Source organism: Megachile rotundata, chromosome 13 (assembly GCF_050947335.1).
Source record: "Megachile rotundata isolate GNS110a chromosome 13, iyMegRotu1, whole genome shotgun sequence".
Lineage (NCBI taxonomy): Eukaryota > Metazoa > Arthropoda > Insecta > Hymenoptera > Megachilidae > Megachile > Megachile rotundata.
Genome location: NC_134995.1, coordinates 492501 through 500000, shown reverse-complemented (window position 1 = coordinate 500000; position 7500 = coordinate 492501).

The following is a 7500-nucleotide window of genomic DNA, read 5'->3' as shown; positions in this document are numbered from 1 at the left end:
GCGTCGCCGTCACCGTCTCCGTCCCCGTCTCCGTCTCCGTCACCGTCTCCGTCTCTGTCTCTGTCTCTGTCTCTGTCTCTGTCTCTGTCTCTGTCTCTGTCTCTGTGTCTGTCTCTGTCTCTGTCTCTGTCTCTGTCTCTGTCTCTGTCTCTGTCTCTGTCTCTGTCTTTGTCTCTGTCTCTGTCTCTGTCTCTGTCTCTGTCTCTGTCTCTGTCTCTGTCTCTGTCTCTGTCTCTGTCTCTGTCTCTGTCTCTGTCTCTGTCTCAGTCTGTCGCTGTCTCTGTCTCTGTGTGTCTCTGTCTGTCTCTGTGTGTCACTGTCATTTCTTTCTCTGTCTCTGTCTCTGACTGACTCCGTCTCTTTCTCTGTCTCTGTCTGTGTCTGCCTGTCTCTCTCTCTGTCTCTGTCTCTGTCTCTGTCTCCGTCTCCGTCTCTGTCTCTGTCTCTGTCTCTGTCTCTGTCTCTGTCTCTGTCTCTGTCTCTGTCTCTGTCTCTGTCCCTGTCTCTGTCTCTGTCTCTGTCACTGCCTCTATCTGTCTCTGTCTGTCGCTGTCTCTGTCTCTGCCTGTCGCTGTCTGTGTGTGTCTCTGTGTGTCTCTGTCTCTGTCTGTCGCTGTCGGTCTCTGTCTCAGTCTCTGTCTCTGTCTGTCTCTGTGTGTCACTGTCACTTCTGCCTCTGTCTCTGTCTCTGACTGACTCCGTCTCTGTCTCTGTCTCTGTCTGCGTCTGCCTGTCTCTGTCTCTGTCTCTGTCTCTGTCTCTGACTGACTCTGTCTCTGTCTCTGTCTCTGTCTCTGCCTCTGTCTGTCTATGTCTCTGTCTTTCTCTGTCTCTGTCTGTCCCTCTCTCTGTCTATGTGTCTGTCTCTGTCTCTCTCTCTGTCTCTGTCTCTGTCTCTGTCTGTCGCTGTCTCTGCCTCTGCCTGTCTCTGTCTGTGTGTGTCTCTGTCTATCTCTGTCTGTCTCTGCATGTCTCTGTCTCTGTCTGTCTCTGTCTGTCTCTGTCTGTCTCTGTCTCTGTCTCTGTCTCTGTCTCTGTCTCTGTCTCTGTCTCTGTCTCTGTCTCTGTCTCTGTCTCTGTCTCTGTCTCTGTCTCTGTCTCTGTCTCTGTCTCTGTCTCTGTCTCTGTCTCTGTCTCTGTTTGTGTCTGTGACCCCGTCTCTGACTCTGTGTCTAGCTCTGTCTCTGTCTCTGTCTCTGTCTCTGTCTCTTTTCTGTCTGTCGCTGTCTCTGTCTCCGCCTGTCCCTGTCTGTGTGTGTCACTGTCTATCTCTGTCTGTCTCTGTCTCTGTCTCTGCCGCACACTCTGTCTCTGTCTCTGTCTATCTCTGTCTCCGTCTGTCACTGTCCCTGTCTCTGTTTGTCTCTGTCTGTGTGTGTCTCTGTGTGTGTCTGTGTGTCTCTGTCTCTGTCTGCCTCTGTCTGTCTCTGTCGGTCTCTGTCTCTGTCTCTGTCTCTGTCTCTGTCTCTGTCTCTGTCTCTATCTCTGTCTCTGTCTCTGTCTCTGTCCCTGTCTCTGTCTCTGTCTCTGTCTCTGTCTCTGTCTCTATCTCTGTCTCTGTCTCTGTCTCTGTCCCTGTCCCTGCCTGTCTCTGTCTCTGTCTCTGTCTCTATCTCTGTCTCTGTCTCTGTCTCTGTCTCTGTCTCTGTCTCTGTCTCTGTCTCTGTCTCTGTCTCTGTCTCTGTCTCTGTCTCTGTCTCCGTCTCTGTCTCTGTCTCTGCCTCTGTCTCTGTCCCTGTCTCTATCTCTGTCTGTTTCTGTCTCTGTATCTGTCTCTGCCTCTGTCTATGTCTCTGTCCCTGACTGACTCTGTCTCTGTCTGTCTCTGTGTGTCTCTGTCATTCCTGTCTCTGTCTCTGTCTCTGGCTCTGTCTCTGACTGACTCTGTCTCTGTCGGTCTCTGTGTGCTTCTGTCATTTCTGTCTCTGTCTCTGTCTCTGGCTCTGTCTCTGTCTGTCTCTGTGTGTCTCTGTCATTTCTGTCTCTGTCTCTGTCTCTGGCTCTGTCTCTGTCTGTCTCTGTGTGTCTCTGTCATTTCTGTCTCTGTCTCTGTCTCTGGCTCTGTCTCTGACTGACTCTGTCTCTGTCTGTCTCGGTGTGTCTCTGTCATTTCTGTCTCTGTCTCTATCTCTGTCCGTTTCTGTCTCTGAATCTGTCTCTGCCTCTGTCTCTGTCTCTGTCTCTGCCTCTGTCTCTGTCTCTGTCTCTGTCTCTGTCTCTGTCTCTGTCTCTTTCTCTGTCTCTGTCTCTGTCTCTGTCTCTGTCTCTGTGTCTGCCTCCCTCTATGTCTGTGTCTCTGTCTCTGTCTCTGTCTCTGTCTCTGTCTCTGTCCCTGTATCTGTCTCTGTCTCTCTCTGTCTCTGTCGCTGTCTCTGTCTCTGTGTCTGTCTCTGTCTCTGTCTCTGCCCCTGTCTCTGTCTCTGTCTCTCTCTCTGTCCCTGTCTCTGTCTCTGTCTCTCTCTCTGACTGACTCCGTCTCTGTCTCTGTCTCTGTCTCTGTCCCTGTCTCTGTCTCTGTCTCTCTCTCTGTCTCTGTCTCTGTCTCTGTCTCTGTCTCTGTCTCTGTCTCTGTCTCTGTCTCTGTCTCTGTCTGTGTCTCTGTCTCTGTCTCTGTCTCTGTCTCTGTCTCTGTCTCTGTCTCTGTCTCTGTCTCTGTCTCTGTCTCTGCCTCTGTCTCTGTCCCTGTCTCTATCTCTGTCTGTTTCTGTCTCTGTATCTGTCTCTGCCTCTGTCTCTGTCTATGTCCCTGTCTGCCTCTGTCTGCGACTATCTCTGTTTGTCTCTGTCTCTGTCTATATCTGTCTCTTCTGTCGCTGTCTCTGTCTCTGTCTGTCTATGTCTGTGTGTGTCTCTGTGGGTCTCTATCTCTCTCTGTCTCTGTCTGTCTCTGTCTGTTTTTCTCGGTCTGTGTCTCAGTCTCTATCTCTGTCTCTGACTGACTCCGTCCCAGCCTCTGTCCCTGTCTGTCTCTGTCTCTGTCTGCGTCTGCCTGTCCCTGTCTCTGTCTGTCTCGGTCTCTGTCTGCGTCTGTCTCTGTCTCTGTCTCTATCTCTATCTCTGTCTCTGTCTCTGTCCCTGTCTCTGCCTCTGTCTCTGTCTCTGTCTCTGTCTCTGTCTCTGTCTCTGTCTCTGTCTCTGTGTCTGTCTCTGTCTCTGTCTCTGTCTCTGTCTTTGTCTCTGCCTCTGCCTCTGTCCCTGTCTCTATCTCTGTCTGTTTCTGTCTCTGTATCTGTCTCTGCCCCTGTCTCTGTCTATGTCCCTGTCTGCCTCTGGCTGCGACTGTCTCTGTTTGTCTCTGTCTCCGTCTATATCTGTCTCTGTCTGTCGCTGTCTCTGTCTCTGCCTGTCGCTGTCTGTGTGTGTCTCTGTGTGTCTCTGTCTCTGTCTGTCGCTGTCGGTCTCTGTCTCCGTCTCTGTCTCTGTCTCTGTCTCTGTCTCTGTCTCTGTCTCTGTCTCTGTCTCTGTCTCTGTCTCTGTTTCTGTCCCTGTCTCTGTCTCTGTCTCTGTCACTGCCTGTATCTGTCTCTGTCTGTCGCTGTCTCTGTCTCTGTCTGTCTCTGTCTGTGCGTGTCTCTGTCTCTGTCTGTCGCTGTCGGTCTCTGTCTCAGTCTCTGTCTCTGTCTGTCTCTGTGTGTCACTGTCATTTCTGCCTCTGTCTCTGTCTCTGACTGACTCCGTCTCTGTCTCTGTTTCTGTCTGCGTCTGCCTGTCTCTGTCTCTGTCTTTGCCTCTGTCTCTGCCTCTGTCTATGTCTCTGCCTCTGCCTCTGTTCGTTTCTGTCTCTGTCTCCGTCTCTGTCTCTGTCTCTGCCTCTGTCTCTGTCTCTCTCTCTGTCTCTACGTGTGTCCGTTTCTGTCTCTGTCTCTGTCTCTGTCTCTGTCTCTGTCTCTGTCTCTGTCTCTGTCTCTGTCTCTGTCTCTGTCTCTGTCTCTGTCTCTGTCTCTGTCTCTGTCTCTGTCTCTGTCTCTGTCTCTGTCTCTGTGTCTGCCTCCCTCTATGTCTGTGTCTCTGTCTCTGTCTCTGTCTCTGACTGACTCTGTCGCTGTCTGTCTCTGTCTCTGTCTGTCACCGTGTCTGTCTGTCTCTGTCACTGTCTGTCTATGTTCCTGTCTGTCCCTGTCTGCGACTGTCTCTGTTTGTCTCTGTCTCTGTCTATCTCTGTCTCTGTCTGTCGCTGTCTCTGTCTCTGCCTGTCTCCGTCTGTGTGTGTCTCTGTGTGTCTCTGTCTCTGTCGGTCTCTGTCACTGTCTCTGTCTCTGTCTCTGTCTCTGTCTCTGTCTCTGTCTCTGTCTCTGTCTCTGTCTCTGTCTCTGTCTCTATCTCTATCCCTGTCTCTGTCTCTGTCTCTGTCTCTGCCTCTGTCTCTGTCTCTGTCTCTGTCTCTGTTTCTGTCTCTGTATCTGTCTCTGCTCCTGTCTCTGTCTATGTCCCTGTCTGCCTCTGTCTGCGACTGTCTCTGTTTGTCTCTGTCTCTGTCTATATCTGTCTCTGTCTGTCGCTGTCTCTGTCTCTGTCTGTCTCTGTCTGTGTGTGTCTCTGTGTGTCTCTGTCTCTGTCTGTCGCTGTTAGTCTCTGTCTCTGTCTGTCTCTGTCTCTGTCTGTCTCTGTGTGTCACTGTCATTTCTGTCTATGTCTCTGTCTCTGACTGACTCCGTCTCTGTCTCTGTCTCTGTCTGCGTCTGCCTCTGTCTCTGTCTCTGTCTCTGCCTCTGCCTCTGTCCGTTTCTGTCTCTGTCTCTGTCTCTGTCTCTGCCTCTGTCTCTGTCTCTGTCTCTGTCTCTGCCTCTGCCTCTGTCTCTGTCTCTGCCTCTGTCTCTGTCTCTGTCCCTGTCTGTCGCTGTCTCTTTCTCCGCCTGTCTCTGTCTGTGTGTGTCTCTGTCTATCTCTGTCGGTCTCTGTCTCTGTCTCTGCCGCACTCTCTGTCTCTGTCCCTGTCTATCTCTGTCTCTGTTTGTCGCTGTCTCTGTCACTGTCTGTCTCTGTCTGTTTCTGTCGGTCTGTGTCTCAGTCTCTGTCTCTGTCTCTGACTGACTCCGTGTCTGTCTCTGTCTCTGACTGACTCCGTCTCTGTCTCTGTCTCTGTCTGTCTCTGTGTCTGTCTGCGTCGGCCTGTCTCCGTATCTGTCTCTGCCTCCCTCTCTGTCTCTCACTCTGTCTCTGTCTCTGACTGACTCTGTCGCTGTCTGTATCTGTATCTGTCTGTCACTGTCTCTGTCTGTCTCTGTCTCGGTCTCTGTCTCTGTCTCTGTCTCTGTCTCTGTCTCTGTCTCTGTCTCTGTCTCTGTCTCTGTCTCTGTCTCTGTCTCTGTCTCTGTCTCTGCCTCTGTCTCTGTCTCTGTCTCTGTCTCTGCCTCTGTCTCTGTCTCTGTCTCTGTGTCTGTCTCAGTCTCTGTCTCTGTCCCTGTCTCTGTCTCTGTCTCTATAACTGCCTGTATCTGTCTCTGTCTGTCGCTGTCTCTGTCTCTGTCTGTCTCTGTCTGTGTGTGTCTCTGTGTGTCTCTGTCTCTGTCTGTCGCTGTCGGGCTCTGTCTCTGTCTCTGTCTCTGTCTCTGTCTCTGTCTGACTCTGTCTCTGCCTCAGCCTCTGACTGACTCTGTCGCTTTTAGTCTCTGTCTCTGTCTCTGTCTCTGTCTGTCTCTGTGTGTCACTGTCATTTCTGTCTATGTCTCTGTCTGTGTCTCTGACTGATTCTGTCGCTGTCTGTCTCTGTCTTTGTCTGTCCCTGTCTCTGCCTGTCTCTGTCTCTGTCCGTCTCTGTCTCTGTCTGTCTATGTCCCTGTCAGTCTCTGTCTCTGTCCCTGTCTGTCTCTGTCTGTGTGTGTCTCTGTGTGTCCCTGTCTCTGTCTGTCTCTGTCGGTCTCTGTCTCAGTCTCGGTCTCTGTCTCTGACTGACTCCGTCTCTGTCTCTGTCTCTGTCTGCGTCTGCCTGTCTCAGTCTCTGTCTCTGCCTCTGTCCCTGCCTCTGTCTCTGTCTCTGCCTCTGCCTCAGTCCGTTTCTGTCTCTGTCTCTGTCTCTGTCTCTGTCTCTGTCTCTGTCTCTGCCTCTGTCTCTGTCTCTGTCTCTGTCTCTATGTGTGTCCGTTTCTGTCTCTGTCTCTGTCTCTGACTCTGTCTCTGTCTCTGTCTCTGTCTCTGTCTCTGTCTCTGTCTCTGTCTCTGTCTCCGTCTCTGTCTCTGTCTCTGCCTCTGTCTCTGTCCCTGTCTCTATCTCTGTCTGTTTCTGTCTCTGTATCTGTCTCTGCCTCTGTCTATGTCTCTGTCCCTGACTGACTCTGTCTCTGTCTGTCTCTGTGTGTCTCTGTCATTCCTGTCTCTGTCTCTGTCTCTGGCTCTGTCTCTGACTGACTCTGTCTCTGTCGGTCTCTGTGTGTCTCTGTCATTTCTGTCTCTGTCTCAGTCTCTGGCTCTGTCTCTGTCTGTCTCTGTGTGTCTCTGTCATTTCTGTCTCTGTCTCTGTCTCTGGCTCTGTCTCTGTCTGTCTCTGTGTGTCTCTGTCATTTCTGTCTCTGTCTCTGTCTCTGGCTCTGTCTCTGACTGACTCTGTCTCTGTCTGTCTCTGTGTGTCTCTGTCATTTCTGTCACTGTCTCTATCTCTGTCCGTTTCTGTCTCTGAATCTGTCTCTGCCTCTGTCTCTGTCTCTGTCTCTGCCTCTGTCTCTGTCTCTGTCTCTGTCTCTGTCTCTGTCTCTGTCTCTGTCTCTGTCTCTGTCTCTGTCTCTGTCTCTGTCTCTGTGTCTGCCTCCGTCTATGTCTGTGTCTCTGTCTCTGTCTCTGTCTCTGTCTCTGTATCTGTCCCTGTATCTGTCTCTGTCTCTCTCTGTCTCTGTCGCTGTCTCTGTCTCTGTGTCTGTCTCTGTCTCTGTCTCTGCCCCTGTCTCTGTCTCTGTCTCTCTCTCTGTCCCTGTCTCTGTCTCTGTCTCTCTCTCTGACTGACTCCGTCTCTGTCTCTGTCTCTGTCTCTGTCCCTGTCTCTGTCTCTGTCTCTCTCTCTGTCTCTGTCTCTGTCTCTGTCTCTGTCTCTGTCTCTGTCTCTGACTCTGTCTCTGCCTCTGTCTCTGTCTCTGTCTCTGTCTCTGTCTCTGTCTCTGTCTCTGTCTCTGTCTCTGTCTCTGTGTCTGTCTCTGTCTCTGTCTCTGTCTCTGTCTTTGTCTCTGCCTCTGCCTCTGTCCCTGTCTCTATCTCTGTCTGTTTCTGTCTCTGTATCTGTCTCTGCCCCTGTCTCTGTCTATGTCCCTGTCTGCCTCTGTCTGCGACTGTCTCTGTTTGTCTCTGTCTCCGTCTATATCTGTCTCTGTCTGTCGCTGTCTCTGTCTCTGCCTGTCGCTGTCTGTGTGTGTCTCTGTGTGTCTCTGTCTCTGTCTGTCGCTGTCGGTCTCTGTCTCAGTCTCTGTCTCTGTCTGTCTCTGTGTGTCACTGTCACTTCTGCCTCTGTCTCTGTCTCTGACTGACTCCGTCTCTGTCTCTGTCTCTGTCTGCGTCTGCCTGTCTCTGTCTCTGTCT